The sequence below is a fragment of the Camellia sinensis genome, chromosome 14 (genome assembly GCF_055761805.1).
Source record: "Camellia sinensis isolate YWXY chromosome 14, ASM5576180v1, whole genome shotgun sequence".
NCBI lineage: Eukaryota > Viridiplantae > Streptophyta > Magnoliopsida > Ericales > Theaceae > Camellia > Camellia sinensis.
In genome coordinates, this window is record NC_138974.1 from 83,853,012 (window position 1) to 83,863,013 (window position 10,002).

A 10,002-nucleotide genomic window follows, 5' to 3' on the forward strand; every position below is an offset into this window, starting at 1 on the left:
TTCAGAACTGGCCCTATCAACGCCAACTATGTCAGAGAATATTTTCCTTAAGTGCTTTTGTCCAGGAAAAAGAATTGTAAAGTTTCTTTGTTAATACTTTTAAAGCAAAGTGTAAAGAAAGTGTCATACACTTAGTAAACCTGTTACTCTCATATACACTTAGTGTGAGGAAAGGTTTCCATACTTAGTGAAAGTTATCCTTGTCATGATGAAGTTTTGTTCATGGCAAGAGTACTACTTATCTTTAGAAGCTATGTAAAAGCAATGTAAAGAAAACGATGAAATGAAACTCAAAAGTACTACCAAACATCCACACTTTTCATTAAAGTCAAACTTTCAGAACATGATTACAATGTTTGAAAAGAAGTTATGATAGAGAAGAAGAAGAGAAAAGGCGCTGCAAGCGTAATGAAACAACAAAATAAAGAGAAAAAAATGGAGGAAATCATAACAGAGTTACATCAAGTCAAATCAAACCCTTCAAAAAGGAGTCCATCAAAGTCACATCTCGATGCAACTGGGCAACCAATGCAGAGTCTTTCTCTTTGAACCGAGCTAGGTTCTGCCGATGCTGTTCCAAGACACCCTCACACTCCTTGATAGTCTCCTTCAAGGATGCAATCATCACCACATTGTCAGCATGCTCAAGGAAACGATCAATTGTCTGAAGCCTATCCCTCATCCATGATATGTCCAAGCCGTTCCTCTCAAAGCCACTCAGGTTGGCCTCAGCACTTTCTATGAACTTGCTGGGAGTTGTCAAGATCAAATTGGTAACAAGGTCAGGGATGAAGCTGGCAAGTGACTCTAGCAGTGCCATCTGCACTATAGATCCAGGAACATTAAAGGTAGTAAAGGTGTTCGGATGCAGTGCCTGGATACGAGCAAGAGTGGGAGCAACTTCGGAGGAGACCCAGTAACTTAGAAATGATACTTTCTCTAAGAACTGAGGTAGCTCTCTCACACTACCACCAGCTTTAATCACTGGAAAGAGACAAGCAGAGCGACCACAGGTCTGAGGGCGACGCACTTCCCTAAAGATGACTACCTAGTAGCATTAGAGTGGGTAGATGCTGGATGGCGACCAGGTAAACTGGCCTCGCGAGAAAGACCAAAGCTGCTTGCACCATCACGTCGTTTTGAAAAGAGGTCATCTATCTGGTAGTCTCCAACATTCAAATCCGGAATAGCAGTGGTATCTATCCCAGTATAAAAATCTTGAGACACTCTAAGGTCAACTGGCACCTCTGGAAAATGAGTAGGGTAAGAATTTGCTAGCGGTTCAGAGGTTGCCGAAGCAATTGGGTCAGAGGTCCTAGCGGCAGCAATAACAGTGTGGACGACTAAGGTGACAGCTACCTCTACAAGTCGGTCCAAATTTAGAGGGGCCACAGCAGGAACAGTGGAAGCAGCCACTACACTGGCACTCCCCTCAGCCGATGGGACGCTTGGAAGTGGAGTCTGTTGAACCGATGGAGACTCAATGGACTGGGTGGAACCACTAGATACAGCTCTAAAGGAACGTAGTACAACTTCCAGCGGCTCTCTCACGCCGCAATCTTCCCTTGATGTCTCGGGGACAAAATCATCTCCACTGACAGAAGAACGGTTGGAATACATAGAATCAGCAGGGTTTGGAGGCTTTTAACCCTCAGCAATTGTATCACCCACTACAACTTCCATAGCAGGGGAAACTTGTACATTGTCTATAGCCTCCATAATTGGCTCAGCCTCGGCAACTGGCTCTGCCTCAGCAGTCGGTTCGACTCTCACACTTGGTTCCTTTTCAACATCTAGAAGTACTGTCCTACTGACCCTTGTAGCAATGGGAAGGTTGTCGTTGTTGTCCGAATCTAAGGAAATGCCAATGGCAGTAGGAGAACCTCCGGGCCTGAAGGTGGTACGACCGATGGGCCCTAAAAAGGAAAAAGATTATGCAATTATTAAAGTAAATATAAGAAGACGAAAGAAGTAATGCAAAAATATTTTATAAGTACGAATACCTTCCGAAGTCTCTTCCTACTTGGTGAGGCATGTGCCTCGGCAACTGATGCCGCTGCTTCTTAGGCTGCCCTCAGTCTGGAGTGGGTCATGCGTACATAGCAGTAATAAGGAGGGAGTTAGCCTGGACGCTGTCGAGGGAAAAATCAACATGATGGACCTCTGAAAAATAAAATGGAACAACATAAATGCCTGGGAGAAGCTAAGTGAAAGGGCGGAACACGCACTCCTCCATATGGTCAATGTAGTCTGTATAGGGTCAGTTGGTGCCAAGGCTAGACCACCGAGAGATGCGAGGGAGGGATTGACGCACTTGCCTCTTGATAGGTCGACCTTCTGCATCTAGAACAGGGCAGCCCTTTGCATAAAAGACTTTATCAGTAAAGAATGGCTCATGCTCTTTAGGAATAGGGCCCATGGCAGGGAATCTTTTACAAAAAAAATAGTTAGGAACGGAGTGTGTATGAAGCTCCACACATCATAGCGGCCCATAGATCGCTCCATGTTCGAATAGATGAAATCAAGACAGAAATATAGGTTTCACAAGAAGAGAGGGGCCAGAGGAATCTGACTGCCGCGGCAGAGCTTGACAGCCAAAGGAAACACTAAAGGATTAATGCTTTCGGCAAGGTTGCTAGGTAGAACAAAAAAGGAGATGAAATAACTGACGAAGGCGGCCAAGTACAAGTCACCGTGGCAGCCCGGCCCAACTACGGAGTCGCGGCTCTCCTCGGTAATGTCGCCTACAACTGGTTGCAGGTCCTTGAAGAAATGCTTTAGCTAAGAAAGATAGGTGGTTTTGTCCCTTTTAGGTCTCTTCAAAAGCAGTTCCCCAGTTCTAAGGTCGTACTAGGAGCCAAACTTTCGCGCCTCCCGAAAGGCACTTTGGAGAACAGTGACGGCAACTTGCTCTGCAGGAGTCAAGGATGCTGGTGTAGACACCCTATTTTTTACGGCCCTTCAAGACATGGATATTCTTGCAGGTACCTCTGATGACGAGTCTGATTGCTCGCCGAGCGCTTAAGTCCTCAGTGGAATGCCACAGGTTTGAGCCTTTCAAACCCTGCATCCATTTTGTCTCTTTTTTGGACCATGTCTTGGTCCTTCCCTCCTACAATCTCTAGTGGCCTGCTGGCCATCTATGAAGGCTGCCGGCCAGAGCTTCTGGCCTACCGGCTGTTAATGTGCCTTGCTGGCCATTAATGATGCCTTGCTGACTACCACTAATGGCCAGCCACCAGTGCTTTCTACAGATATTTTATGCCAGCTGTTTGCACAGATGCTTGTATCTGTCCACACGTAGAGGGCTAGATCTCCTTGTATAGAATTCATGTTTTTTATATATAGGGAGTCCCTCTCTCATGTTTTAGGGTTGGAAGATTTCAAACTTAAAATTTTCTCTCTCTAGATTTCTCTCTCTTTCTCTCTCTCTTTCTCTCTCTCTCTCTCTCTCTCTCTCTCTCTCTCTCTCTTTCCTTCTCTCTTGCATTTCTCTACACTTTTGCCTACTTACACTACACTCTTGCCCTGACTTCCTTAACAAAACTTGATCACCTTTGAGCTGAGGTTCTTTGAGGCCCTCTTCGAGCTCTACAAGTTGGTTTTGGCTTGAATTGTTGCCTAGAATCACTCTTCTCTTCAAGAGATATAATATTTGCTTTGTTAGCTTATTTTGCATACTTATTTTCCTATCTTTTTTTTTTTACTATTTTTGGGCTATAAAACTCAGTAAAAATGAGTTGAAATTTGTGGTTTGAAGCCATTTTAAGGTAGGGGTGGTTCACCCTTCTTTGTACCTTGTTGTAAGGCTTCTTCACTTGTGTTTCCCATCTTTAAACCAATTTTTTTTTTGGGAGGGGGCCTTTAACCACTAAATTTTAGGCTATTTTTAGTGGCAAAAAACATGTTTTAAGTCCAAAGTTGGAGGGGTTAGACTTCCCTTCTTGTGCCTTGTTTGCTAGCCTAGTTAACTCCATGTGTTGGCATGTTTTTCTAGCTTTTTGTAACTATATTCTAGCATGTTTTTGCCTTTGTTTTAGACTGCTTTAGCTTTATTTTGGGCTGTTTGGGTCAATTGAATTTTGTTTTGCATGGTTGTATTATAATAGTCCTCACAAAGGTAGTGTTTTAGTCCATTAGGCACCTGTTGTTTGAGTTGATTGCGTGCTTTTGTACTTCATTTCAGCACTAATCACCTCTGCAACCTCCCTCATTTCTTGGTTTTTCTTTTTTCTTTGAAAGTTGTTTCAAGTCATTTGTTTGCGTAAGTGTGGAATTGAGGTTTCATACTTAATGGTTTAATCCCTTTGGGGGTTTATTACGAACGTTATGAGACTTTCATACCTAAACCAACTTGTGTTTTGAGCCTTTTTTCCATTAGAGGACTCTAACTCACATTTTGGACTTAATTGACTAAGTAATGGTTGGTAAGTTAAAATGAGTAACTAACAATTTGGGACTAAAATTGAGCAAGATAATAACTTGTGTGTTGTGTGTTTAATCGGACTTTAGTTGAACACAAGAAAAATTGGAGCATTTCATACTTAAAGTGATAAAATATCTCAAGTTTCCTAGGTCCCTATTGCCCTTGATCATGCATGATAGGGTGATGGTTCTTGGGTGTCTTGTTTTGCATTCATTGAGCTTGCACACCTTGAATCACAAGCCATCATGCATTGAAATTGCTTAGATTGGCGGTTTGTGGTTTAAGTTCACAACTCATTGGATTTGTCCATGAAAATGAGGGGTGAATTTTGCATACAATCCTTGGAAAAACCCAAAATTTGTTTGTACTCTATTGCAGCATGATAATCCAGTGCATCAGTGGCTGGCAGGCCACCATCCATGGCCGGCAATGCACTATAGATGGCCGGCAGACCACCTTCTTGCCTGCCAGATGGCCGGTAGCATTCATCCATGGCCGGCTAGCCACTGATGTAAACTTCAGCAGAATTTTGGTAAGGTGGAGCAGAACGGTTCTGGAAATGTTCAACTCTGCAAGCACAAGCTTTCAAGAGCAAAACGGAGGTCTTTTCGGGCGGAAACCGAGCATATGCATCTTCCACTTCCCGAGGCAGAGTAGTGGCAACATAATTTGAAATGTTAATTGCTTAGTTTACTTACATTTGTGTTGTAGCTTAATTAGTTAGCTTACTAGTTAGTTAAATTAAAGTGTTGTAATAATTTGTTAATTAGTTTAGCTATTTATTTCATTTGCTTTGTGATAATTAGCTTAATTAGATTAGCTTAATTAGCTTAGCCCTAATTAATTGTTAGTTAGTTAGCTTTATTCATTCAGATTCTCCTTCATGAGAGCAAAATGTAATAATGTGTATGTCTTCCAACCCCACGTCTTTCTCCCTTTTACTTAATCGCTTTTGATAGTTAGATTAAGGACATGTTTCAATTAGCATACCTTATACTTGCATCCATTCATTTCGTATTGCATGCACCGAGGCTCGGCGCATTATTCAAACTGCATTGTTTTTTCAATACCTTCTTTGAATACTTGTTAACCGCATGTTTTCAAATTAATTCATATGTCATATTAGTAGCTAAGCCTATAAATTGCATATTGCATGTGTTGCATTAGACACCTTGTATGAATAGGAATCATGCATTTTTTTCTAACTTATGTTTTCTTAGCTTAGAGTACTAGATGATTTTTTAATGCTTTAACATACTTGTATGAGTGTGAGTGATTGCCATGACTAGCATGCTTACCATGAGGCTAAATGCTTACTTGCTAAACTGCTTGAATACCTGTGGATGAAGGCTTGTTGTTTGAATTTGAACGATTCAACGAATGCGTGATTTTTTAAGCCCACTTTGTTGAGTGCCAAACCATTTTAAGCCCACTATGTTTGGTGGCAAATCCGCAAACTTTAAGCCCACTTGAGGTGGCAAATTCAAACCCTTTTCCCAAAACAAACATAAGTTAAATTGTTCCAAATTGAGCAAATTAATCTATACTTTCTTGTGTGCATCACATAATAATGCTAGTTTAATAATCAGAACAAGAGAACATAATTTTTATAAAAACATCTTATCATGATTAGTAGAGCTCGATCTTTGATCAGGCAAGCGGGGGTGCTCAATTCATGACATTCCTCTCTCGTACCTAAGTTCTCGAGCAGAGACAACTTTGATGATGACGAACACATGGCCTTTGGCACGAGCCATGGGTTTCCTAAATTTTTTCGAAAATAAAATATTTAGGTGGCGCCTCTGTATCTGGCAAAGCAGTCCAATTTTGGCACTTTTGATTCAAAATCAATTTTCCAAAACGATTTGGCAGATTTGGACTCTTTGGTATTTACCAATTTCACATTGCACTTGTGAGATTAGATTCAGAACCACGGGAGTCCGAACTGTAGGGCTTCTTTTCGAGTTTCCAAAAGGGGTTGCGAAAAGGCCGAGGTACAGCTGGATCAAAGGGATGATCTCCGCAGGGCGCTCAGGCGTAGAAAGACGTCAACATCTTCTAGGGTTGGGGTTATCTTCCCCCATGCCAAGGCAAAAGTGTGAGTGTCACAGCTCCAGCGAGAGACAACCATATCAATGTTGGTTTGCGCCTTGTGCACTGATAACTCCCTCGAAATCAAAAATGGCATTGAAAATATGAACATCACTTAAATGCTGCTCAAAACCACCATCTGCAATGATGTCATCAACCCAAAGAGACCAATCTGTTGGAGGGCTCGAATGAGTGCGATAGTAGATATAAGAATGTGGAAAGTCGCCGCGCTCCACGCGAAATCGCAGCACAAAGACTAGGTTTACCATGTCCGCGTCATCCAAAGTAGTCTCCCCAAAAGGAAGCAGAGGCTCCTTTAGAGGAAGGGCATCAGGATTGAAGGAGTCAACTGCCTTCCAGAAAGCGTCAGCCAGCCCTCCAAAGTATAAGACCCTGCTCCACTCAATAAGGGGTAGGGCAACGTTGTCGGGTAGAAACCTTGTGCTGGCCATGAGGAAGAGTAAAGAAAGGTAAAGAAGACTTTGGAAAGTGGAGACAAAGGAGACAAGGAGATAAAAGGTGTGTTTGGGTAGAAGTGGGGGACCAGTGGACCCAAGGGCACTATTTATAAAGAAGGAGGCAAAAGGTGCCAACACGCTCCCCAAGGCCTATTATGACTTGTCAGTCAAATGAGGCACCTTTTCAGAGCTAATGCAACTTCTGACCTAACCGGCGCAACCCTTGGGCAACTTGCTGACGTCATGCACACGCGAGAAACTAGGAGTGTGTCCCCCACGCCTACAGGGGCAAATATGGAGGGTCAGAAATTAAACCCCAAACTAAGTATGTGCCTGAGTACTAAGGTCACCCCAAAGAGGCGACCAGAAATGAAAAAGGAGCATAGGCCAAAGCCCAAGGGAAGTAGGCCAATAGTGGGCTGAAGTAGGTCCGACCTGCCAAGGGTCCAAGTAGAGTCCATGAAGGAAAGTGCCTAAGTCAAGTTGCGGAGGTAACACCTGCAGCAAGAAAGTTGCTGAGGCACCTTGCCTCAGCACTACCATTCCTAATATCTTCAGTTCCGCCGCCATCTAAAGTTGTTGAGGGAAAGAGAAAGCCGACACAGCTAAGTTGCAGAGGCAACACTTACGATGGCCAAGTTGCGGAGGCACTTCGTCCTAGCACCGCCATCCCAAGTAATGTCTGTGCCGCCGCCATTCTAAGTAGTGTCGGTACGAAAACCATCTGGGGTTGCTAAGGAAAGGAGAAAACCAAAGCAACTAAGTTGCAGAGGTAATACTTGTAGCGCCCAAGTTGCAGAAGCATTCTGTCAGTGCTGGCATTTCTAATATCTTCGGTCATGCCATCTGAACTTGCCGCGGGAAATGACTACTACAGCAACTAATAGCGTAGCAACTAGCACCACAACATCTAAGTTGCAAAGGGAATATCTTGCAGAGGTGATAGCAGCCTTTGAGAAAGGCCTCCCTTTGCAAATAAAGGCTAATGCTTGGCACTAATAGTAGGCCCCAAGGCATTACTAGCCGAGGGCTGATAACAGGACCTAACGTTTATTAACTTGGCACTGATAGCAAGCCCCAAAACTTACTGGTTGGAGCTGATAGCAGGCCCAGAAAATACCAGTTTACCACAGGAACCCCGCAAATGTGGGAGCAGGATAGGTCATGGACTTGCCTTAGTCACATAGTCAAGACTAAGGAAGCCCCCTTAGGCTTGGTACAAAGGCACAGCATGGCTGATAGTAGGTTTGGCTGTGGCCTTCGCCCTAAGAAGCTGGGAAGTTTGTGGTTAGGTGGCTAAGGGTAGAGGTTTCGCTAAGGTGAACACGTGAGAATACATGTACTAGCCAAATAGAACTAAGAAGGCAAGTGTAGCGGCAAGGTTCACCGCTGCAAGTGCACTTGCTGAGGTTCAGGCTGAGAAGGCAGGTGCAGAGGCAAACACTCATGTTGTAACTGCACTTGTTGAGGCTCAAAAGGGAGTTGCAGCGCCAAACACTCCTGTCGCAACTACGCTTGCTGAGGCTCAAAAAAGGTAGTTGCGAAGGCAAACAGATAGTACACAGTACATGCAGAGGGACACGTGGCACCTTCAGCCTGGTGGCTCAAGAAAGAATATTCCATGTGATCCTTTGGGACACATGTCTTCTCTCTATTTGGCCACTTGGTGTCCCATTGGTACCAAGGAAAAGCCTATAAATAGGATCCATTTTCCAAGGTTCAACAGCAGGATTTTTGGGAATTTGGAAAAGATGCTACCCATTTAGGCGCTGCCATTGTCTTCTTCTTGAGTCATTTGATTCACTCTCACCCAACTACACACTCTCCAACTCCCATACAGTTGCTGCTACTCATTCTCCGACTGCTTCAACTATTATTGGACCATTAACATAGTTTTGCCTCTCTAATCACTTCTCTAACCTTGAACCCCCCCTACAGATTCAAAACTGGAGAGAATCCGTCCCTTTTCTGTATATGATTTGGCCCTTATATATATATATATATATATACAACATATGTTATATGGAATCACACAAATGATGGAAAAAAATAAGTGAAATTTAACTAGTGCTATGGTTGGCACCATAAATAAATAATTTTATTATTAGTTATTATTTTATAATTGCAGGACACATGTCACTCTCTTACTCATTTGGAGGTTGTAAAAAGTTATGAATTATTAAATACATGTGAAAAGATGATAGAGAATGTGGAGGAGTATGGAGTATAATGTGCAGAACATGGAGCATGAATTGGACGTTAATGAAAGTTATGGAGACATATAGATGAAGTGGAAGATCATAAAGTGTGAAGTGTGGGAGATGGAAGAATATAATAGTTATTAAGTAGTTTTTTCCTACAAATATTTGTCTATAAATAGCCATTCATGACTACATTGTAACGGGACCAGAACTCAAATTAAAGACAATTGATTTCTATTTTTCTTGTCATTTATATTTCCTGCACTTAATTTTCTGTATTTTGTTTTATGCACTTCATTTTCGAAGCATAGGAGTAGAGGTAAATTTTCTGCACTTTATTTTATGCACTTCCTTTTCAAAGCATATGGGTAAAGATAAATTAATGGTTAGTTTGATTGTTCACTCAATCATCTTTTTCTGTCTCCTTCTTTCTTCTTTTAGTTTTTCTTTTCTCTACATTTTGCAATTTTGAAGTCCTCTTCATTGAGGCAAAAGAAACGTCAACACAATCACAATCGCTTGGTAATTGACTTGAATTTAATCTAAAGGATTTTCAATCCTTACTGGCATGCTCGCATTTATGGTATTTTCGTTCGTAGGAAAATAAGCCAGCAGATATATAATCAACATCTTTTCTCATATATTTGGTGAAATTCAACTTTGCAGGATCCCATTGCTTGGATATTCTTCGAACAAATCAAAGTGATCCAAAATGGTTGACAAATCATTGAAAAGAAGAGGTCAAGATCATCAAAGGGTGGATCAAGAAGTATTATGATGATCTTCAATCACCTTCCAAACATTAGATGAACAATTACAAGAGACC